The sequence below is a fragment of the Symphalangus syndactylus genome, chromosome 11 (assembly GCF_028878055.3).
Source record: "Symphalangus syndactylus isolate Jambi chromosome 11, NHGRI_mSymSyn1-v2.1_pri, whole genome shotgun sequence".
Classification (NCBI taxonomy): domain Eukaryota; kingdom Metazoa; phylum Chordata; class Mammalia; order Primates; family Hylobatidae; genus Symphalangus; species Symphalangus syndactylus.
Window position 1 is genome coordinate 35,349,183 of NC_072433.2, and position 23,547 is coordinate 35,372,729.

Sequence of the window (23,547 nt, forward strand, 5' to 3'; positions counted from 1 at the left end):
TAATCCCAGCACTTTGGGAGACCAAGGCAGGCAGATCACCTGAGGTCAGGAGCTCAAGACCAGCTTGGCCAACATGGCCAAACCCCGTCTCTACTAAAAAATACAAAAATTAGCCAGGCATGGTGGTGCGTGCCTGTAATCCCACCTACTTGGGAGGCTGAGACAGGAGGCAGAACCCAGGAGGCAGAAGTTGCAGTGAGCTGAGATCACACCACTGCACTCTAGCCTGGGTAACAGAGCAAGACTCTGTCAAAAAAAAAAAAAAAAGAAAAAAAAGAAAAAGAAAAGAAGAAGAAGAGGAAGAAGAAGAAGAAAGAAGATGTCAGTAGATGTAGAGGAAGACCAGAGATTACAGCCAGGAAGAAGGCAGACACCCTGTCCTCCAAACATATCAAGTTTCCTAGAGGAAATAGGCACAAAATTCATGCATTTGATCATTCATCTATTAAAAAAAAATTGGGCTGGGCACGGTGGCTCATGCCTGTAATCTCAGCACTTTGGGAGGCCAACATGGGCAGATCATTTGAGGTCAGGAGTTCGAGACCATCCTGGTCAACATGGTGAAACCCCGTCACTACTAAAAATACAAAAATTAGCCCTCATGGCGGTGTGGGCCTGTAGTCCTAGCTACTCAGGAGGCTAAGGCAGGAGAATGGCTCAAATCCAGGAGGTGGAGGTTGCAGTGAGCCAAGATTCCACCACTGCACTCTAGCCTAGACAACAGAGCAAGTCTCTCTCTCTCTCTCTCTCTCTCTATATATATATATACCTATATCTGTCTCTCTCTATATATACATATATGTATGTATATATACATATGTATATATACATATATATGCGTGTATATATAGATATATATAGTTAGTGACAGTGAAGTAGCATGGAAACGTGGCAAAAATCTGAATGACAAACTTGGGGTACACTCTGCCAAATGGCATCCCAAGGTCTTGAGAAACTCCTGGCTCATAGCCATCTCTATGCTGCTCCTCTGAGAGGTCTACTCGTTCCTTCGTTTGTTCTTTTGTATGTATGAGAGCACCAGTCTATTGAGCACCTCTGGGTGCCAAGTTCTGTTATTTGACTAAGAACAGATCTAGCTGCTTCCTGCCACTCCCCATCTGGACACGAAATTCCTTCCGTCACTCTGCCAACCTTCTCTTCTTTCTTTGCCCCTATCTTGATCTAAGAATCCCATTCCTGGGTGGGTTTGGTGTGTTAATGCTGGGTAAGTGAGACTGCCTGGACCTATGGCCATACCAGACAGCTGCTGGGGTGGGGGTGGGGGCAATCGAAGATCTCTAACCTCAAAGGTCCCTCAGGGGGTGCATGGGGGCATCTCCCCTTGGGGTTCCCAAGGACCAATCTGCCAGCTTGTGCAGAGTCCTCAAAAAGGAAGGGGAAAAGGTCATGCTCTATCTGGTATCCACAAAGCCACTTAAATGAGCTCTTTTGTCTGCACTGGATAAGCTCCAACAGTAATCACAAATCTGCCCCTTATCAACAAATCCCTCACCTACCACAAGTAACCAAGTGCGACCTAGAGATGCCATTGTCTTTTGTTCACACCCTATTTTTTTTAGAAATCTGTACTTGGTTTGTGTATGAACATGTATTATAACTGTTGTATGTGATAAAAATTTAAACTGGCTTATACAGAAAATAATTTTTTTGTTTTTTTTAAAAAGGTCATTTACAGCCAGACGCGGTGGCTCACGCCTGTAATCCCAGCACTTTGGGAGGCCGAGGGGGTGGATCACGAGGTCAGGAGATCGAGACCATCCTGGCTAACACGGTGAAACCCCATCTCTACTAAAAAAATATAAAAAAAATTAGCCGGGCATGGTGGCGGGTGCCTTTAGTCCCAGCTACTCAGGAGGCTGAGGCAGGAAAATGGTGTGAACCTGGGAGGCAGAGCTTGCAGTGAGCCGAGATTGCTGCCACTGCACTCCAGCCTGGGTGACAGAGTGAGACTCTGTCTCACAAAAAAAAAAAAGGTCATTTACTCAGTGAACTGAGAGGCCTGGGGATGCATGTTTCAGGCACCGCTGACCCAGAGAAGCCTTGGTTTCTCATCTCTGGCTCTTGCTTCTGTTGTGTTCGCTTCAGTTTCAGGCTCCATTTTGTGGCCAGATGGAGACAGGCATTCTAGTTCCTACCTCCTCTCTGGTTTCAGGTCCAGCGAATTTGCTCGTGTCAGGAACGTGACCAGTGTTCTGAATTGGTCACATGCCTGTACCCACCATGTCTGGGAGCGTTGGAGTTATTGATTGGCTTGGGGTGAGAGGCATCACGGGCTCCTCCCCTGGAACTGATCAGCTTCTCTGGGAACATGTGAACCAATGGGATGGATCCCCAGAGGACAACAGGGGTATGGTTTCCAGAGGGGTAGAAAATGGATGTGGGCAGAAATAACATCAGATACTCTTGGCCTCGAGCAGATGCTAAGTGGAGGGGCTGGGCTGCACCTGGGGTTGTGGACCACTAAGCCCCCGTGGTCTGTGGCCTATCTATATCCCAGAGCCCCTGCAGGGCCTGGTAAACAGCAGGCCCTTCATTCATTCATGCCTGCTGCATGAGTTTCCTGTTGCTGTGCTCTGCACACCTGCTTCTTAGGAGACCCTGCTTTTCTAGCTCATCCTTCTGGAGGGTCACCTGTTCCCTGGCCTCTCCCCCACCAGAAATGAGGTCTCATTTCTGTGGGTGAATCTCTCTCTGTCTCCCTTCATCTTTTGCAGCAAACCTCAGTCTGAAGTGAAACATCAGGAAATAATTCAGCCTTTTGTTTCATGGACACATACACAGAGCCTGTAGGTTCTGGACACATTCCTTAGATGAGTGGTAGTGGTGGGCAAGGCCGCAGGCATCTGTGTCATATCTTTGGGGCCTGGAGGCCAAGCAGCAGATTCCATTGGATGCTTCCCCTAGATCAGGGTACATGGGAACAAACCTGGGTTCAAGATCCCCCATCAGCTCAGGGCTGTGCACAGGGAGTCTGGTAACACTTGGCAGATGAGGTGGAGGAACTGGGAGCAGATGGGCCCTGGAGGGTCAGTCACTCCTTGGGGAAGTGCAGACAGGGGTGGTTGCAGCTCCCTGATTGGTGTCTGACCGAACCTAATGATGGACATGAACCAGAGGCTTCAGAAGTGCATGCCATCACTGCTCCTGCAGCTACGCTGCCCTAGCTCAGGCTGCCATAATGAAATACCATAGACTGGGTGGCTTAACCCAAGAAGAATTTCTCACAATTATGGAGGATGGGGTGTCCAAGATCAAGGTGCTGGCAAGGTAGGTTTCATCCTGAAGCCTCTTCTTTTGGCTTACACGTGGCTGCCATCTCGTTGTGTGCTCACATCACCTCTTCTTTTTTTGCTTTTTTATTTTTTTGAGACAGAGTCTCACTCTGTCACCTAGGCTGGAGTGCAATGGCATGGTCACAACTTGCTGCGGCCTTGACCTCCTGAGCTCAAGTGATCCTCCCACCCCAGTTTCCCAAATAGCTGGGACTACAGGTATGCACCACAATGCCCAGCTAATTTTGTAAAAAATTTCTGTAGAGACAAGTTCTCATTATGTTGCCCAGGCTGGTCTTGAACTCCTGGGCACAAGCGATCGTCCTGCCTCAGCCTCCTAAAGTGCTGGGATTACAGGCGTGAGCCACTGCACCTGGCCAACATGACCTCTTCTTTGTGCATGGGAGAGAGTGAGTGTGTGTGTGTGAGTGTGTGTGTGTGTGTTGAGGAGAGAGAGAGAGAGAGAGAGAGTGAGCACGTGCATGCAAGCTCTTTGGTGTCTCTTCTTATAAGGGCACTAATCCCATCATGAGGGCCCCACCCTCATACACTCACCTAGCTATAATCACCTTCCAAAGGCCCCATCTCCAAATCCCATCACACTGGGGGTTAGGGCTTCCGTATAAGAATTTCAGGGGAACATAATCCAGTGCATAGAAGATGCTAAGTCTCTTCTGTCTGTCATTCAGTCTGACCTGCCTGGCACTCTGTGCTGTTTTACAGATGGAGAAGCTAAAGCAAGAAGGGCAGAGTGACTGGCCCAGGTCTCAGAGCCTGGGAGTAGTGGAGGCAGGATTGGAATCCAGGGTCACCTGGCTCCAAAGTGCATTCATTTAATCATTGAGCTCTGCATTTTCCAAGGGCCAGAAATCTGAACAGACAGTGGGCTTCTGAAAGCCAAACGAGGATGCAACAGATTACAGAAAACCACCACTCACAGGACATTACTAATTAGGTCAGCTGATTTGTTTGAGACAGAAAAACACGGGGCAGTTATTTCAAAGAAAAATAAAGCCATGAAGCAAAATGCTTATATGCTCTCCTTTGTTACTGATGGGGCAGGAGGTCCTCCCTTGCTATCATTGCATTTCTGATGCCTCTCACTGGTACAGGACATACTTAGTGCTTGGTCAATATGGAAAAAAGGAGGGATGAATGGAAGAGGGAGGGAATCAGGAGGATCTTGTACCACGTGCTCCTGGGCCAGAGCCAACTTTTCTTTTTTCTGAGATGGAGACTTGCTCTGTTGTCTAGGCTGAAATGGAGTGACATGATCATAGCTCATTGCAGCCTCCAACTCCTGGGAGCAAACTATCCCCCTGCCTCAGTCCCCTGATTAGCTGGGACTACAGGCATGTGCCACCACGCTGGCTAAGTTTTTAATTTTTTGTAGAGGTGAGGTCTCACTATGTTGCTCAGGCTGGTCTGGAACTCCTGGCCTCAAGCAATCCTCCTGCCTCGGCATCCTAAAATGCTGAGATTCCAAGTGTGAGCCATCATGCCTGGACCATAGCCTAATTTTCCTAAACTCTAATTCAGGCTTAAGGTCCAAAGAATTTTGTTTCACACTATTTTTCCTTACTTCCCCCACCCCGCCACGCTCAACTTAGAAAAATTGCAAACACAGAAAACTATAAAAAGCAAAAAACACCCACAGACCATAGCTGTCAAAATCTGTGGTTGTTTTTCCTTCCAGTCTTTTTTTAAATGCCTCAATTCATTATTTTTGTCTATAATTTTAACATAGGTAGACGCATATATGCTCCATGTTTGAAGATACAATTGCTGCCAAGAGCATCTTGCCTTTCGTTAGTACACCTTGCAAACTGCCAAAGGCAGCATTTCATCACCTTCAGAAAACACTTGCTGGACCACTTCTCTGCTGGGGGCAGCAGGGGCAAAGAGCAGAGCCCAGGCCCAGGCTGGGGTGATCAGCTGGAATCCTAGTATGAGAGGGGATCTTGGTGTTCTTTGGGTTCAAATCCTCATTTTACAGGTGAGGACACTGTGGCCTGGAGATTTGAAGAGCCGGGTTCTGGCTGCTCACCAGCCCCCTGGTGGCTCTCCTAGCTGGGTTTTATGTGCACAGTGCTATCTGCCCAGACTTCACTGTTCTCCATTTGCCTCTCTCCACCTACGATCTTCCCTTCAGCTTGCTCCGAACCCTGGATGGCTGACCTGGGGGTGCCCTATGGCCTGGGCTCCCTTACCCTGGTTGGCTTCAGCCAATGGGAACACTGGTGGGAGACTGGAGGGAGAGGAGAGACATAAGGGTCATTCCCCTAATGCTTTTCCTTCCAGGCCTTCGTTCCTCTTCTGAAAGTGTCTTTGCCTGTTGGGTGTGCAATAATCATCATAGACTGAGTGGCTTATACACAACAGAAATGTGTTGCTCACAGTCCTGGAGACTGGGAAGTCCAAGATCAAAGCGCCAGCAGATTCAGTGCCTAGTGAGGGCCTACTTTCTGATTCATGGATGGTGCCTCCTAGCTGTGTCCTATGAACTCCCTTGGGCCTCATTTACAAGGAGCACTAATCCCATTCCTGAGGGCCCCACCCTTACGTCTCACCCCTCAAAGGCCCACTTCCTAGTACCATCACATTGGGGACTAGGTTTTGCTATGATTTGAAAGTGTCCTCTCCAAAATCCAGGGGTTGAAACTCTTTATTTTAGAGACAAGGTCTCAGTCTGTTGCCCAGGCTGGAGTGCAGTGGCATGAACATGGCTCACTATAGCCTCAACCTCCTGGGCTCAAGCAATCCTCCCAACTCAGTCTCTGGAGTAGCCAAGATGACAGGCATGACACCACGCCTAATTTTTTAATTTTTATTTTGCAGAGATGGGGTCTTGCTATGTCACCCAGGCTGGTCTTGAACTTCTGGCCTCAAGCTATCCTCCTGCCTCACCCTCCTCAAGTGTTGGGATTACAGGCCTAAGCCACTGTGTCTGGCCCAAGTGTTGAAACTTAATGGCCATGTGATGGTATTAAGAGATGGGGCCTTTAAGAGGTGATGAGGCAGCAGGGTGTGGTGGCTCATGTCTGTAATCCTAGCACTTCGGGAGGCTGAGGCAGGTGGATCACCTGAGGTCGGGAGTTTGAAACCAGCTTGACCAACACAGAGAAACCCCGTCTCTACTAAAAATACAAAATTAGCAAGGCATGGTGGTGTGTGCCTGTAATCCCAGCTACTCCAGAGGCTAAGGCAGGAGAATCACTTGAACCTGGGAGGCAGAGGTTGCAGTGAGCCGAGATTGCACCATTGCACTCCAGCCTGGGCAACAAGAGTGAAACTCCATCTCAAAATAAATAAATAAAAATAAAAAATAAAAAGAGGTGACAAGGCTATGAGGGCTTCTCCCTCATTAATTAAAAGGCCCTCATAAAAGAGGCTTCATGCAGTGCAGCATTCAGCTGGCTCATGCTTCAACTTTCTGCCATTTGTGGACACAACATTCCTCCCCTCTGGACAACACAGCCCTCACGAGACAATCGAATCCATGGCACCTTGATCTTGAATTTTCTAGTCTCCAGAAATGGAGAAAAGTTTCTATTCTTTATAAATCACTCAGACTCAGGTATTTTGTGATAGCAGCACAAATCCACTAAGACACGTTTCAACATTTGTTATTTATTTTTGAGACAGAGTCTCGCTCTGTCGCCAAGGCTGGAGTGCAGTGGCGTGATCTCAACTCACTGCAACCTCCGCCTCCTGTGTTCAAGTGATTCTCCCGCCTCAGCCTCTCCAAGTAGCTGGGATTACAGGCGCCCCTCACCATGCCCAGCTTATTTTTGTATTTTTAGTGGAGACGGGGTTTCATCTTGTTGGCCTGGCCGGTCTCGAACTCCTGACCTCAGGTGATCCACCTGCCTCTGCCTCCCAAAGTGCTGGGATTACAGGTGTGAGCCACCAGGCCCAGCCTAGGTTTCAACATTTTAATTTTGTCAGGGTAGGGGGAACAAACATTCAGCCCATAGCAGAAGGTCTCAGCTCCTATGCAGTGGCTATCTCCTGCAGGCCTTGCTGGATTCTGGCAGTGACTCCTTCTCCTTGCCCTTCCAGAGCTGCGACAGCTAACAGCTTCCTGATGGTACCAGAGCCGGGGCACATCACCATACCTTGAGGGCTTCCTGAACTGTGCCCACACCTCCATATACAGCCTTTCATACAGAAATCCCCTCTAATCACACCTCTGAGTGGGCCACCTCTGGGTGTACCTAATACTCTGTGCTAAGCACCCATCCTAGTGGTTGCCTGTGTTGTTATTTTCTTCGCGGCAGTGATCACTGTTGGAAATGAACTTGTGTGCTTACTTTTTCCGTGCCTGTCTCTCCACTGGCCTGTGTGCTCCATGAGGTCAGGGGCCTTGTCTGTTATGTTCAGTCCTGAATCTCCTGCAACAAACGCTGACCTCATAGGAGGAGCTCAATCCGTAGTAATTGGATGACTGAGCAAATAAATGGCAAAGTCAAAACTTGAACCCGGGTCTTCTGATTCCTAATTCAGTGCTCTTTCACCTTCTTACATTCTAGAAGAAAATGAATAGAAGATTCTAGGGTCTTCTGCCCTATCCTGAAGTTTATATGCTAGTCAATGTAATTATTATACAATAACAAGAATACTGATACGATAACTACCATTTACCAGATGCTTATCTAGTTCCAGGTGCTGAGCGAAGCCCCCTGCCTCTATCACCTCCTAGGGACCCTCATGACCACATGGGAGCAGGGACTGTTGTGATCCTGCTGACAGATGAGAGATGGAGCCTGAGGATGAGAGACTTGTTTGCTCGTTCTGGCCGGGCAGGTTGCAGAGCCAAGGGCATGGAAAGCCACAAGAGGGGAAGGAGCCCCAGGAAGGAGAGCAGGGCCTGGTACACACAATCTGCCTCCCAACTGCCATGCTCTGGGTGAGTGAGCATGAAGGGTCTGCCCTCAGCACAGCAGGGAATCACTGGGATGGAGTAGGGGAGCCCTGTGGGTTGCTGTAGCCCTTTCTTGGCCACCCTCATAAAGTGCCAGGAGTCCAGGCTCTGGATGCCCTTTCTCCCTCCCAAGTTGCGCTGCTTGAGCCCCAGACCCTGGGCATGTCTCCCTAAGAAATGTGTGAATTCCAGTCCACACACCTGCTCTCTTGCCACCACTCTGTGCTGGTCAGGGGATGGGGGCTGGTCAGGGAGAATGGGTGTTGGTCAGGGGGGTGGGTGCTGGTCAAGGGGACAGGTGCTGATAAGGAGGAATGGATGCAGGTCAAGGGGGATAGGTGCTAATCAGGGGGATGGGTGCTGGTCAGGGGAAAGGTGGTGGTCTGGAGGGATGGGTGCTGTTTGGGGGGACAGGTGCTGATCAAGGAATAGGTCCTGGTCCGGAGGGTGGGTGCTAATTGGGGGGAATGGGTGCTGGTCAGGGGGATGGGTCCTGGTCAGGAGGGATGGGTGCTGATCGGGGGTTGGCTGCTGATCAGGTGATGGCTGCTGGCCAGGGGAATGGGTGCTGATTCATGGATGGGTGCTGGAATGGACTGAAAGCAACAGTGAGGGTGAGCTTAATGCCAGCCCCAGTCTTGACTGCCTGGCTCACTTGCCTGAGGTCATGTGACCAATACCATGGAAGACCCAGGACCTGAGCCAGGGCTGATCGTGGAGCCCTGACCTTTAGTCACCCTCACTTCAGAATAGACGGCCTGGGCTTCTGGGCAGCACAATAATTATGGGAACTGCCACTTATTTGTAATCTCACACTGACAGCCTGCTGGGAGGGAACCCACTCAGACTCACCTCCTCCTGGCCATGTGACCCTTGCAGCCTGGGGAGTCCTGGGAGTGGGGGTGTGGGTAGGGGTGGGGGATGAGGGTGTTCTCTGTTCTTAGGCCAAATGGAGAAAGGCAGGAAGCCAGAGCACATTAGGCTGGCTTTCCTTGTGGGCAGTGCCTCTGGCCAGCCCTTGCAGACTCTCCCCGAGGGCATTGTGAATGCCTTTCCTGGGCTGCAGAGACACCAGATGGTCCCCCCACAGCACATTCCAAGAGTGTTGTAGGCACTTATGGCATTGAGAGCTCTGGCCAGTTCAAGACCCTGGAGCATTTGACTCCCAAATTTGAGCTAGATTATTCTGACTCCAGGCCATAAGGCACTAAGGAAGCAGGAAGCAGTGAGGCGTCCAGGTCCGGGTTCTAAATCCTAGCTGTAGAGACAAAAGCAACTCCATCTTGGATGCATCCATGGGTTTGACTTCCAATTAGCTTAGTCCCGTGAATGCCTCCTTGTTTCTACTTTATTTCCTGTCCCTAGTGTAAGAACGTGTCAACCTTGATGCTATCGCCCAAATTGTGGGCTGTGATGCACGCAGCATTCTTGCCTGTTCTGGAGGGCTGCCTGTAATTTTCTTGCTGGGACACACGTACCCTTTCTCTATGGTATACAAGCCTGAGGTCTTGGGAGTAACAGTGGGAGATCTACCTGTATTATGGCCACCCAAGATCACGCTTCTGTGAGTTCCCCCAATAAATCACCCAATACTGACAAACTGGATTTGTCTGCTTCCTTTGTTTCTTGGCTTCTTTGGCATTTGGGGATCACTCTGCGCATATAGCTCTGTGTTAGTTAATACTGAGTGTCAATTTGATTGGATTGAAGAATGCAAAGTATTGATCCTGGGTGTGTCTGTGGGGGTGTTGCCAAAGGAGATTAACATTTGAGTCAGTGGGCTGGGAAAGGCAGACCCACTCTTAATCTGGGTGGGCACAATCTAATCAGCTGCCAGGGAGGCTAGAATATAAAGCAGGCCAAAAAAAAAAAAAAAAAAAAAATGAAAAGACTAGACTGTCCTAGCCTCCCAGCCTACATCTTTCTCTCATGCTGGATGTTCCTGCCCTCAAGTATCAGACTCCAGATTCTTCAGTTTTGGGACTTGGACTGAATCTCCTTGCTCCTCAGCTTGCAGACAGCCTATTGTGGGACCTTGTGATCATGTGAGTTAATTCTTAATAAACATATATATGTTTATACATATATATATATATATCCTATTAGTTCTGTCCCTCTAGAGAAGTCTAATATAGGCTCTTTCACGGAACACCAGCTCTGCACATATTGGCTGTGGCAGATCTTTAGCCAGTCACTTGGCCTGCCTGGCCCTTGATTTTCTCATCTGTAAAATGGAGATAATAATAACACCAATGTCTCCAGGTGGTTGTGAGGATTATATAGGACAATGCAAGTGGGACCCTATGGAGGTTTTGAGACCCATGTGGTCCAGTCTTGGGGCAGAGTCTAAAAGAACAACAGCCCATTGGAATTCCAGTGAGTGCTCATGTCTCCTGAAGAACGTGATGGGGGTCTAAGTACATATGCCCCAGCCACTCTGGCCTCATCGGCATCCTCTGGAACACCATGCAACTCCCATAAGATGCTCATCCTCGTCTACAGAAAATCTCCCCTTCTTCCATGCATGTCTGCTTCACCCCTGCCACCTTGCCAGGCCTCTGCCCTGCAGCCAGGGGCCCAATTCCAGAAGGCAGCACTCACAGCATGTTCAACGGGTGAGTCTGCACAGCAGTCCTGTTGCCATCTGCCATGAGGTGTACTGCCTTTGACCTTGCTTCCTCGGGACAGTTCTTTCCCTTTCTGTCTCTCAGAACTTGTCTGGCAGTGGCAACATGCTTTAGGGAGGGCGTGGAAGCAGACAGTAGGCAATGCCAGAGCCCTCTCTAGCGGGCCCGGGACAGCTGGGAACATTCCCACCTTCATACCTGTGCTTCTGTTACACAGGGGATGCACTCAGCACAGGCGCAAGCTCTCAGGCGGCATTTTTAGAACTGCCTAACGTAAAAGTTCTGCTGCAATTTTCTGTCTAGGCTAAGAGTGGGCTTGAGAAATGCATCCAGTCAAAGATGAAAAAACTTGGAAGGAAGCAGTCTGGGCTGCCTTCCCTGCCCCTGTGGAATGGATTAGCCTGAGTGGCCACAAACAGGACAGGCTGGGTCTTGATGTTTTCCAGGTGACAGATTAGGGTACATCTGCAAACCTTGACTGAACTAAGTCAGAGGAAGGATCAAGACAAGCAGCCCAGTGGCAATGTTTTGAAACCAGAAAGCACCCAGGCAGCAAGGCCCTGGACATGGTGCAGCCTTATTCTCCAAGGCTGACAGCCACAAGCCTGGGAGCTGCCTGCGGGGCCAGTCAGTAAGGGGCACCATGACATATTGGAAATGCCATGAGAAGGAGGCGACCATATGAATTAATCAGAGCTCTTCTCAGAGAAAGCCGTGCGTGGGGTAGGGAGGGGTGCTTTGGTGAGCCTCTTGGAGCGAGGGAGGAAAGAAGGCAAGGATGTGAGTAAGTAGTCATGACAACTGCTTGCTGGACCCTACGGCAAGTGGCTGAAGAACGCCAGGGCTTCTGTTTTGCTGAGTTAGGGGCTCAGGACAGTTGAGGAGAGGCTGGACCTTGTACCAGCCCCTCCTTCTGCAAGCTCTGACTCAGGGACAGCCTCTCCTCTTACATGCACATTAAACATCTGGCCCAGGGACACTAGTTTCAGGGTTGCCTGTCGAGGTACTCTGGAGTATCACCAGGCTCTGGCTAAGATAACCAGTGTCTCTGGGCCTTTGTTACCAGCTTCATTCTGTCTCCTGGTGGAAGGTGCTTGTTATGGGTTGAATTGCATCTTTAAAATATATGTTGAAGTCCTGGTGTGGTGGCTCATGCCTGTAATCCCAGCACTTTGGGAGGCTGAGGTGGGTGGATCGCCTGAGGTCAGGAGTTCGAGACCAACCTGGCCAACATGGTGAAACCCTTTCTCTACTAAAAATACAAAAATTAGGCAGGCACAATGGCGCATGCCTGTAGCCCCAGCTACTCGGGAGGCTGAGGCTGGAGAATCGCTTGAACCCGGGAGGTGGAGGTTGCAGTGAGCTGAGATCACACCACTGCACTCCAGCCTGGGTGACAGAATAAGAATCCATCTCAATAAATAAATAAATAATAAAAAATATATGTTGAAGTCCTCACCCCCATACCAGTAAATGTGACTTTATTTTGAGAATAGGAATTTTGCAGATGTCATCAATTTAAGAAGAGATCATTAGGGTGGGCTGTAATCCAATATGACTGGTATCTATAAAAGGGAAAATTTGGCTACAGAGACAGACATGCACACAACGAAGACAGCAGTGACACACGGCAGAAGACTGCGTGTGACGATGGAGGCAGAGATCAGACTGACGCAGCTACGGCCAAGGAAACCACCAGAAATTAGGAAGAAGCAAGGAAGATTCTCCCCTAGAGCCTTCAGAGGGAGCACGGCCCCGCTGACACCTTGATTTTGGATTTCTAACCCCCAGAACTGTGAGAATAAATCTCTGTTGTTTTAAGCCACCTAGTTTGTGGTGTTTTGTTATGACAGCCACAGGAAAGGAATCCAGTGCTTCTGACACAAGAGTGGAGGAGCTTTGTCCAGAAGCGTTCCTGCCTGGTAACATACCTGCCATTGGCCAGAGTAAAACCTGCGCACAAAGGACTTCATGTCTAAAACACCAAAAGCAATGGCAACAAAAGCCAAAATCGACAAATGGGATCTCATTAAACTAAAGAGCTTCTGCACAGCAAAAGAAACTATCATCAGAGTGAACAGGCAACCTACACAATGGGAGAAAATTTTTGCAACCTACTCATCTGACAAAGGGCTAATATCCAGAATCTACAATGAACTCAAACAAATTTACAAGAAAAAAACAAACAACCCCATCAACAAGTGGGCAGAGGACATGAACAGACACTTCTCAAAAGAAGACATTTATGCAGCCAAAAAACACATGAAGAAATGCTCCTCATCACTGGCCATCAGAGAAATGCAAATCAAAACCACAGTGAGATACCATCTCACACCAGTTAGAATGGCCATCATTAAAAAATCAGGAAACAACAGATGCTGGAGACGATGTGGAGAAATAGGAACACTTTTACACTGTTGGTGGGACTGTAAACGAGTTCAACCATTGTGGAAGTCAGTGTGGCGATTCCTCAGGGATCTAGAACTAGAAATACCATTTGACCCAGCCATCCCATTACTGGGTATATACCCAAAGGACTATAAATCATGCTGCTATAAAGACACATGCACACGTATGTTTATTGTGGCACTATTCACAATAGCAAACAGTTGGAACCAACCCAAATGTCCAACAACAATAGACTGGATTAAGAAAATGTGGCACATATACACCATGGAATACTATGCAGCCATAAAAAATGATGAGTTCGTGTCCTTTGTAGGGACATGGATGAAACTGGAAAACATCATTCTCAGTAAACTATCACAAGGACAAAAAACCAAATACCGCATGTTCTCACTCATAGGTGGGAATTGAACAATGAGAACTCATGGACACAGGAAGGGGAACATCACACTCCGGGGACTGTTGTGGGGTGGGGGGAGGGGGGAGGGACAGCATTAGGAGATACATCTAATGCTAAATGACGAGTTAATGGGTGCAGGAAATCAACATGGCACATGGATACATATGTAACAAACCTGCACATTGTGCACATGTACCCTATAACCCTAAAGTATAATAAAAAAAAAAAAGAAAAAAAAAAACCTGCGCACAAAGCCGGTCCGTGAGGAGGTTCTACAATGCACAGCCTGGTGAATTCTGGAGCCTATGACCCAGCCTTGGTTCCTGTCTGTAAAAGGAGGGGCCGGGATGGAATTAGCCCTCTCCAAATTCTAACTTGTTTCAATTTTGTAAGACCTCCTATTCCTAGTCAGAACATAAAGACCCAAGGGACTGTCAACTGTTGAGAGCTTGCTTACCCTATACTGGACGGGGTCCTAGGGGACTGATGGAGGCGTCTGTCCCATGGGGATGCAGCCTGTGGGCTCCCAGGACACCTCCTCTGCCTGCACTGGAGGAAGCTGGCAGCATCCAAGTGATATTTTGGTGGCTTGGCTGCTCTGGAACAAAGGACAAAATAAAATTCCCAACATTAAACCAGTCCCTGCTGAGCTGGACTGTCCTATGGAGCTTTCCTGTATAAATATCACTTCTGATCAAGGTGCAGTGGCTCACACCTGTAATCCCAGCACTTTGGGAGGCCGAGGCAGGCGGATCGTTTGAGGTCAGGAGTTTGAGACCAGCGTGGACAACATGGTGAAACCCTGTTTCAACAACAACAACAAAACAACAAAAATTAGCTGTGTGTGGTAGTGTGTGCCTATAGTCCCAGCTACTTGAAGGGCTAAGGTGGGAGGATCACTTGAGCCCAGGAGGCCGAAGCTGCAGTGAGCCAAGATCGTGCCACTGCATTCCAGCCTGGGCGACAGACTGAGACCCTGTTTCAAAAAAATAATAAAAAATAAAAAAATAAATATCACTTCTTAGGTGTTAAAATCCCTGAGGTTGAGCCATTTCTGATATGGAGGCTTTTACCCTCTCTATTATTTATGATGTTGTTTCTATTCACTTTCTTTTTCCCTATGAGATTTAAGGTCCAAATCTACCTGCTCTTTCCATTCTCCAAAAACTCATGGAAATGAAACGGCAACAAAGAACTACTCAGTAATTTGACACTGGAGATTCTCATCTCTCCCCATTTTACTTAGACAATGTGAAATTTAGGAGGGATAAAAGTAAAGTCCTGCCCTAATATCAAAAACAAACCAATGGCACGAGAACAGGAAAGCAGAGGCGTGACTGAAGACTGAAGCGCTTAGGTCATTTCTAGCTGAATGAGCACAGCTTAATGTGCGGTTCCCAAGGATGCTGATCAAACCCAGCAGAATGCTTACTATGCATGGGGCAGCAATGGGACAGGCAGGTCATTCTGGGATTGACATTTTGAGAAGGTCATAGAAATATTAGACAGCAGCTGGAGGGCAGTGATCGGGATGGAAATGGTTGTGTGTATGAGTGATGGTGCATGAATTTAGAAAATGAATTTAGTCTTTGAGCCAGTGCTTTGGTCTGAAGCTTTACGTCTCTCCCAGCTCTTGTGACGAATTCGTACCACCAAAGCGATGGTATTAGGAAGTGGGGTGCTTTGGGAGGTGATGAGGCAGAGCCCTCATGAAGGAGGCCACAGAGAGCTAACTAACTGCTTCCACCATGGGAGGACACAGCGAGAAAGTGCCATCTATGAACTAGGAAACAGGCCCTCACCAGACAAGGAATTATTGGCATCTTGATCTTGGACTTCCCAGCCTCCAGAACTGTCAAATATAAATTTCTGCTCTTTATAAGCCACCCAGGGTATGGTGTTTTTTATAGCAGCCCGAACGGACTAAGATGCCAGCGATTTCATTTCTAGGTCTCTGGCTGAGTTTGCATCTTATTGTGGCTATAACAAATCACAATAACGAACTGGGCAGCCTAAGGAACACAAATTCATAACCGCACGGTTCTGGAGGACAGAAGTCCAATGGGTTGGCAAGGCCGCGATCCTGGAGGCTACAGGGAAGATTTCATTTCCTCGCCTTTTCCAGCTTCTAGAGGCCTCCTTTGGCTTGTAGTCCCTTCAACAATGGCGTCACTCTGGCCTCTGCTTCTGTCACTGCATCTCCTTCTTCCCCTCTGCTTCTGCATCACATGGCCTGCTCTGTGACTCTCTTGCCTCTCTCTTACAAGGACCCTTATGATTATAACGGGCTTACCACACAATCCAGGATCACCTCCCCCCACCTACCGCAAGAGCCTTAATTTAATCACTTCTGCAAGTCTCTTGTCATGCAAGGTAACAAATTCACAGGTTCTGAGCATTAGCATGTGGGCATCTTTGGAAGGCCATTATTCTGTCCTCTACACTTGCCTACAGAATACACAAGTGTGCAAGGATGTAGGAACAATGATCTCAAATAATGAAAACACAGAGACAGCCTAACATCTGACAACAAGGTTCTGGTTGGATAATGATGCAGCCATTCTATGGAATATCACACAGCCATAAAAAGATGGAGGTAGGTGACATGGAAGGATGTCCACGATGTATTATTTATTTATTTATTTATTTTGAGACAGGGTCTTACTCTGTTGCCCAGGCTGGAGTGTAGTGGCGCGATCTCGGCTCATTGCAACCTCTCCCTCCTGGGTTCAAGCGATTCTCCCACCTTAGCCTCCCAGGCAGCTGGGATTACAGACTCATGCCACCAAACCCGGCTAATTTTTGTATTTTTTGAAAGAGACGGAGTTTCACCATGTTGGCCAGGCTGATCTCGAACTCCTGACCTCAAGTGATCCACCTGCCTCAGCCTCCCAAAGTGCTGGGATTACAGGCTTGAGCCACTGTGTCCAGCCCATGATGTATTTTTGAATAAGAGATAATTTTCAGAAATTCATAATTTGTTCAAGAAATACTTTCAATGCCTACTATGTGCCAGGAGCTGAGAACACAGCAGTAAGTTAAACAGGAAGAATTCATATTCACTTTCTAAAAACTGTATACAGAAATATGTGTATGCATGGGGGGAAAAAAGTCTTACCTGGAAAGTAAATGGTAAGTTGTTAATAGTGATTCTCAGGAGAGGAAGAGTGGGGCATGGAGATAGTGAGGATTTGCCAGGTTTACTTTGATATTTTCATATGGTTTTATCTTTTCAACAAGCACTTGTTATTTCTGCTAAAAATGAAAATGAACTAAGGTACAGTTATCAAGACAAATTATTATGTGAACTCTAACTTCTTGATGATAAAGCTGTACCAATCTGCAAAAGAGAAAGAAGGAAGGAAAGAAGAAGAGAGGGAAGGAAGGAGAGAGAATGGAAACAAAGAAAAGGGGAAAGGAAAGGAGGAGAAAAAGAACAAGCTGGTAAGTGTTCACTTCGAGAAGGGAAGGCTTGAGGGGCACTTTGCCAAGGCTCTTGTGGTTCAAAGTATCCCTCCCTCCCCTGCAGGAACTGGCAGCTCCTCCAGATATATTTCTTTCTATCCTCTTTGGGCACCTGGGCCTGTGCCTGTGCACAGTAGGTTATCAGTGACATATTGTCGACAAGCGAAGCAACAAATGGAAATGCTGGTAATAGTGGAGAAGCCACTTCATCAAGTTAGGGCGCATCTTTGACCCAAGCCATCAGGCACATTCACCAGCCTCAATTTTTTCTGTCTTTTTTTTTTTTTTTTTTTTTGAGAAAGGGTCTCGTTCTGTTACCCAGGCTGGACAGCAGTGGTGCCATCATAGCTCACTGCAGCCTCATCCTTCCAGGCTCAAGCGATCCTCCCACCTCAGCATCCCTAGTAGCTGGGACCACAATCCCAGCCTTAATACTATACCAAGTCTGGTTCTGTTGCCCAGGCTGGAGTGCAGTGGTATGGTTTGGCTCACTGAAACCTCCAGCTCTCAGATTCAAGCAATTCTCCGTCTCAGCCTCCCAAGTAGCTGAGATTACAGGCACCTGCCACCACACCTGGCTAAATTTTATATTTTTAGTAGAAACGGGGTTTTGCCATGTTAGCCAGACTGGTCTCCAATTCCTGACCTCAAGTGACCCACCCTCCTCAGCCTCCCAAAGTGCTAGAATTACAGGTGTGAGCCACCTTGTCCATCCCTCCCCTCATTTATAACAATTTCAGGTCAAACTCTGGTCCTTCCCAAACCCCTGGAACTTCCTAGTTTCTTCAAGGCACAGATTCTGCTGTTTGGGGAAGTGGGTGGAAATTCTAGCTCACTTATTTCAGCCGCAGTGGTCCCCAAGATGAATCTGTGGTTCGCTGCTTCCTCACCCTGAACTGTAATCTCTGAGCTGGACTTTCTGCCCTCTGCATGTGTCTCCGAGACTGAGGCTTTGTGGTGGAACGTGTGGGGGGAAGAGGAGGGATGAGGCCTTGGGCATGGGGACCCTCTATCCTGGGCACTGTGATCTCAGCCCTACATTCCCCTGATAGACACTGCCTCAGGTTGCACGCGTGGCAGATGGTTTTTCTGAGACCACCCAGTAACAAACAAAACTGGCTGTGTCTTTTCATTTTACTCTTCGTTCTTAGTGTTTTAGGAAAAAAAGTATCTGGACTTGAGAACTATTAGCATGTTTTACTGAGAAAACAAGGAACCTCTGATTTTCTCGGGAAACAATGAGAGTTGTCACTTTTGGTGTTCTTAAGCACAAGTTGGAACAAGGAAAACACAATTTCGATTAGTTCTCATCGTCTCTTTGAATGCCTACTTCACCCTTCCTAGAGCTACAGTGGTATGAAATTAACACTGCTCCCTCCCAGCACTTTGGGAGGCCGAAGCTGGTGGATCATTTGAGGTCAGGAGTTCGAGACCAGCCTGGCCAACATGGCGAAACCCCGCCTTTACCCAAAGTACAAAAATTAGCTGTGTGTAGTGGTGCATGCCTTTAAGTCCCAGCTACTTGGGAGGCTGAGGCAACAGAAATTCTTGAACCTGGAAGTTGGAGGTTACAGTGAGCCGAGATCATGCCAGTGCACTCCAGCCTGGGCAACACAGCAACACTCTGTCTCAAACAAACAAAAAAAACGATTCAACCTGCCAGGTCCTCCATGACATGTCCCCACTCCTTCACTGCTCTATCCTCTTCTCCTCCCATCCTCCCCCCTCAACTCAGGCAAGTTCCTTCCTCAGGACCTTTGCACATGCTATTCCCTCTGCCTGGAACACTCTCCCCTCAGGCATCTGCATGTTTCCCTCCCTCCTGCAAGTCTTTGTGCTCCAATGTCACCTTCTCAGGGAAGCTCCCCTGACCACCCTCTGTAGAACTGCAGCCTCCACCCTGTCTCAGCCCTCCTAAGCCCAGCCCTGCTTTATTTTCCTCCGTAGCACTTGTCACCTCCTAATAGGTCACTTAGTCAGTTTGACTGTCTACTCCCTTTCTAATGGAAACTCCAGGAGGGCAAGGATTTTTGTGCATTTTCTTTACCATTGTTAACCAGTCTTAGAACCATCATCGAATCTGAGTCTTTAGAGAAGAGTTTTGCATCATGTGTCCAAAATCTTATAAACATGGCCAGGCACAGTGGCTCACTGCTATAATCCCAGAACTTTGGGAGGCCGAGGCGGGTGGATCTTCTGAGGTCAGGGGTTTGAGACCAGCCTGGCCAATATGGCAAAACCCCGTTTCTACTAAATACGAAAAAACAACAACAACAACAACAAAAAACAGTGGGGCATGGTGGCGCATGCCTGTAATCCCAGCTACTCAGGAGGCTGAGGCAGGAGAATCACTTGAACCCGGCTGGCAGAGGTTGCAGTGAGCCGAGATTGTGCCATTGCATTCCAGCCTGGGCAACAGAGTGAGACTCTGTCTCAAACAAACAAAAAAAACCAAAAACCAAATCTTATAACCATGCTCATGATTCCACCCAGCTATTCTACATCTAGGAATTTATCCCTTGGAAGTAATCACAGATGTGCACAAAGATATGGTTAGAAATGTCACAAGGGCAAAACACTGGAAATGATGAGAGCTGGCATTTAATTACCACTTACTGTGTATAGACCTTGTTGCAAACATTTTATGTGCATGAACTTATTTAAACTTCACAGCAACCCTAGAACCTGCTGATTAGTGTCGTATTTTACAAGTGAAGGAACAGGCAGAGGGTTTGAAGAGTATGTAGTAAAGCCAGGATTCAAAGTTGTGTGTCTTGTGTCTGAATCAAGAGCCCATACTTTTTTTTTTTGGAGAGAGAGAGTCTTGCTCTGTTGCCCAGGCTGGAGTGCAGGGGCGCAATCCCAGCTCACTGCAACTTCTGCCTCCGAGTTCAAGCAATTTTCCTGCCTCAGCCTCCTAAGTAGCTGGGATTACAGGTGCCTGCCACCATGCCCGGCTAATTTTTGTATTTTTAGTACAGACGAGGTTTCACCATGTTGGCCAGGCTGGTCTCGAACTCCTGGCCTCATGTGATGCACCCACCTCAGCTTTATCAGATTCTCAAAGACCTCCAGGAACCAGGGTTGTAGAATAATTTTCCTACATAAACAAAGTTAGGAATTGTCAATACTGCTTTTAGCATAGTCTTTAAAAAAATTGTTTTTTTACCTTCCTTCCTTCCACATAAGCTTCCCTTTTCTTGTCCCTAAACCATGTTAAGAATCTGGAATGTCACCATAGATGTATCTTTAGGCCAGGTGCAGTGGCTCTTGCCTGTAATCTCGGCTTTTTGGGAGGCTGAGGTGGGAGGATTGCTTGAAGCCAGGAGTTCAAGACCAACCTGGTCAACCTAGTGAGAGCCCATCTTTACAAAACAAAACAAAAATAAAAACAAAATCCAAGAATCTTTAATGACTTGGAAAGAGCTTTGTTATATATAGTTAACTGCAAAAGGCAGCTTACTAAAGAGAGTCTACGTTCTGACCACATTTTCATTAAAAATGTATCTCTACCTATATGCATGGTAAAATGACTCAAATTGACTATGTATGTTAATAACGCCACTTCTAGGTAATGAAATTCTGGGTGTTTTAAAACTTATTTTCTGGTCTTGTTTGTATTCATTACATGTTTACGGGAATCTTACTTTTGTCATTAAACCTACTTTTTGTTTTTAGAAAAAGGCAGACTTTGGGCAGACAATTTGGTAGTCTCTATCAGAATTTTAAGAGATGGGGGTCTTGCTGTGTTGCCCAGACTGGTCTCGAACTCTAGCAGTCCTCCATCTCGGCCTCCCAAAGTGCTGGCATTATAGGCATGAGCCACCACGCCCGGCCCCCTATCAGAATTTTAAATGTACTTACTCTATGCTCCATCAATTCCACCTTTCCAGAAGTCTGTACTACAGAAATCCTTGCACATATGGCTGCATATAAGTCCTGTGACATTCACTGTAACGTTGTGAAAATTTATAAACAGCCCAAATCCTTCAGAGAAGTTGAGTGGTTAAATAGAATACGATATTTCCCTACTCTGAAAACCTCTGTGGTTGTTAAACAAGAATAAGGTAGACAGATCTCTGAGATATTGTTAGGTAAAAAAGGGAGGGCACAGAACAGAATGTATAATAGGATCCAACCTACATAAAGGACTATATGTGAGCATGAAGGCGTTGAAAGGGGCTGGAGGGAAGCCATCTGTTTGTTGATGTTGTTACCTCCCGGAGCTGGGTGTGGGTGTGGGAGGTGATGGTGGAGGGGACTTGATGTTTTGTTCTGCTTACTTGAATCTTTCAGAAGTCTGTACGTGCATGACCATGTATTATATATGTCATCAATTTAACACGGTAAAAATATGAAAGTTTTAAAATAAAAGCCCCTAAACTCTAAAATGTTTTCCCCTTACTGAACTGCTCAAGGACTCCATTTGCAAACTGATAGAAAGTCTTAGGAAACGGCCATGGGTTTTGGTTACTGTCTAGATAGAAACAGGCTCCATCACTGGGCCGGGCACAGTGGCTCACATCTGTAATCTCAACACTTGGGCAGGCCGAGGTAGGAGGATCATTTGAGGCTGGGAGTTTGAGACCAGCCTGGGCAACATAGCAAGACACTGTCTCTATTTAAAAAACAAACAGGCCAGGATTGTGGCTGACACCTGTAATCCCAGCACTTTGGGAGGCCGAGGCAGGCAGATCACTTGAGGTCAGGAGTTTGAGAGCAGCCTGGCCAACATGGTGAAACCCCATCTCTACTAAAAACACAAAAATTAGCCAGGCATGGTGGTGCATGCCTGTAACCCCAGCTACTCAGGGGGCTGAGGCAGGAGACTCGCTTGAACCTGGGAGGCAGAGGTTGCAGTGAGCTGAGATTGCGCCACTGCACTCCAGCCTGGGTGACAAAGAGTCCGTTTCAAAACAACAACAACAAAACTGTAAAAAACAAACAGGCTATGTCTCCAGCAAAGGACAAATGATTATGTAAACAGTGATGCAGCCATAAGGGGCACTTTTTTTTTTTTGAGACAGGGTCTTGCTCTGTTGCCCAGGTTGGAGTGCAGTGGCGCCATCACGGCTCACTGCAGCCTCAACTACCCAGGCTCAAGCAATTCTCCTACCTCAGCCTTTCTGAATAGTTGGGACCACAGGTGCTGCCACCACACCTGGCTAATTTTTAAATTATTTGTAGAGATGTGGTCTCACTATGTTGCCCAGGCTTGCCTCAAACTCCTGGCCTCAAGTGATCCTCCCGCCCCAGCCTCTCAAAGTGCTGGGATTACTGGCATGAGCTGCTGTGCCTGGCCTGGGGCACAATCTCATGTCCTAAGCAAGAACACTAGTTGTGAATATCTTGGAGCGATGTGGAAAGTAAGGGACAAAAGTCAAGTGGGAAATTGTGCAAGTGCCGCTGGGCTTACAGCCAGGCAGGATGACGCGTGCCCCGGATAGAGGTAGGAGGGCTGCAGCGCACAGCCAGGTGGGACTATGGCATCTTAGTCCAAAGCTGTTTCTCCCAGGGCTTTCTCATCCCAGCTCTGAAGCTACAAGCCTGCAAGTCATCTGGAATCCTGTCGTCACCACATCCTCTTGGCTCCCTTCACTTCTTGACATCCCCACAGTTCTCCCTCTGGCCCCAGGCACCTTCATCTCTCACCTCCTTTATCACAGCAGCCTCCCAAGGGGTGTTCTGGTTTCCCAAGGCCATCTGTATTAGTCTGTTCTCACACCGCTATAAGGACATACCTGAGACTAGGTAATTTATAAAGGAAAGTGGTTTAATTGACTCAGTTCAACATGGCTGGGGAGGCCTCAGGAAACTTATGATCATGGCAGAAGGAGAAGCAAACACATCTTCTTCTCATGGCAGCAGGAAAGAGAAGTGCCAAGCAAAAGGGGGAAAGCCCCTTATAAAACTATCAGATCTGTGAGAACTCACTATCACGAGAACAGCACGGGGAAAACCGCCCCCATGATTAAATTACCTCCCACGGGGCCCCTCCCATGACAGGTGGGGATTATGGGAACTACAATTCAAGATGAGACTTGAGTGGAGGCACAGTCAAACCATATCACCATCCTTCTCCATCCTGGAACGCCTACACTGTTCCCTACTTAAAGATTTGACTTCCTGGCTCCCTTGCCTGGATGCTCCAGGCCTCCGTATGTCCGGTGGCTCCACAGACTACCCAGAGGGCCCTTCTTACAGTGCGGCCACCCCTCTTGCCCCAATTATTTACCATCTCAGCCTGCTTGTCTTCTTCATGGTTCTATCCCTGTCTGAAATCCTCATTGTTACTTGTTTATTCCCGATCGCCCCCCACTAGCCAGCATTACTCAAGGGCTTACCACGTGCAGGACACTGCTGTAAGCATTTTACGTAGAACCCAGTTAGTGCGCCTCAAAATCCTTCCAGGTGAGTATAATCATGGTTCCC

At 47.7% G+C, this 23,547-nt stretch overlaps 1 long non-coding RNA gene across 1 annotated transcript in view; it reads right to left on the reverse strand.

Annotated features, from left to right (window-relative positions):
• LOC129493311 (uncharacterized) overlaps window positions 1-22,941 on the reverse strand; it is a 38,526-nt gene extending 15,585 nt beyond the window's left edge. The window contains exons 1-2 of the long non-coding RNA XR_008661110.1: window positions 22,898-22,941; window positions 14,108-14,246 (exon numbers count right to left, since the gene is read on the reverse strand). This is a non-coding gene — a long non-coding RNA (uncharacterized lncRNA). The remainder of the gene's footprint in view (window positions 1-14,107; window positions 14,247-22,897) is intronic.
• Between the last annotated feature and the right edge of the window lie 606 nt (window positions 22,942-23,547).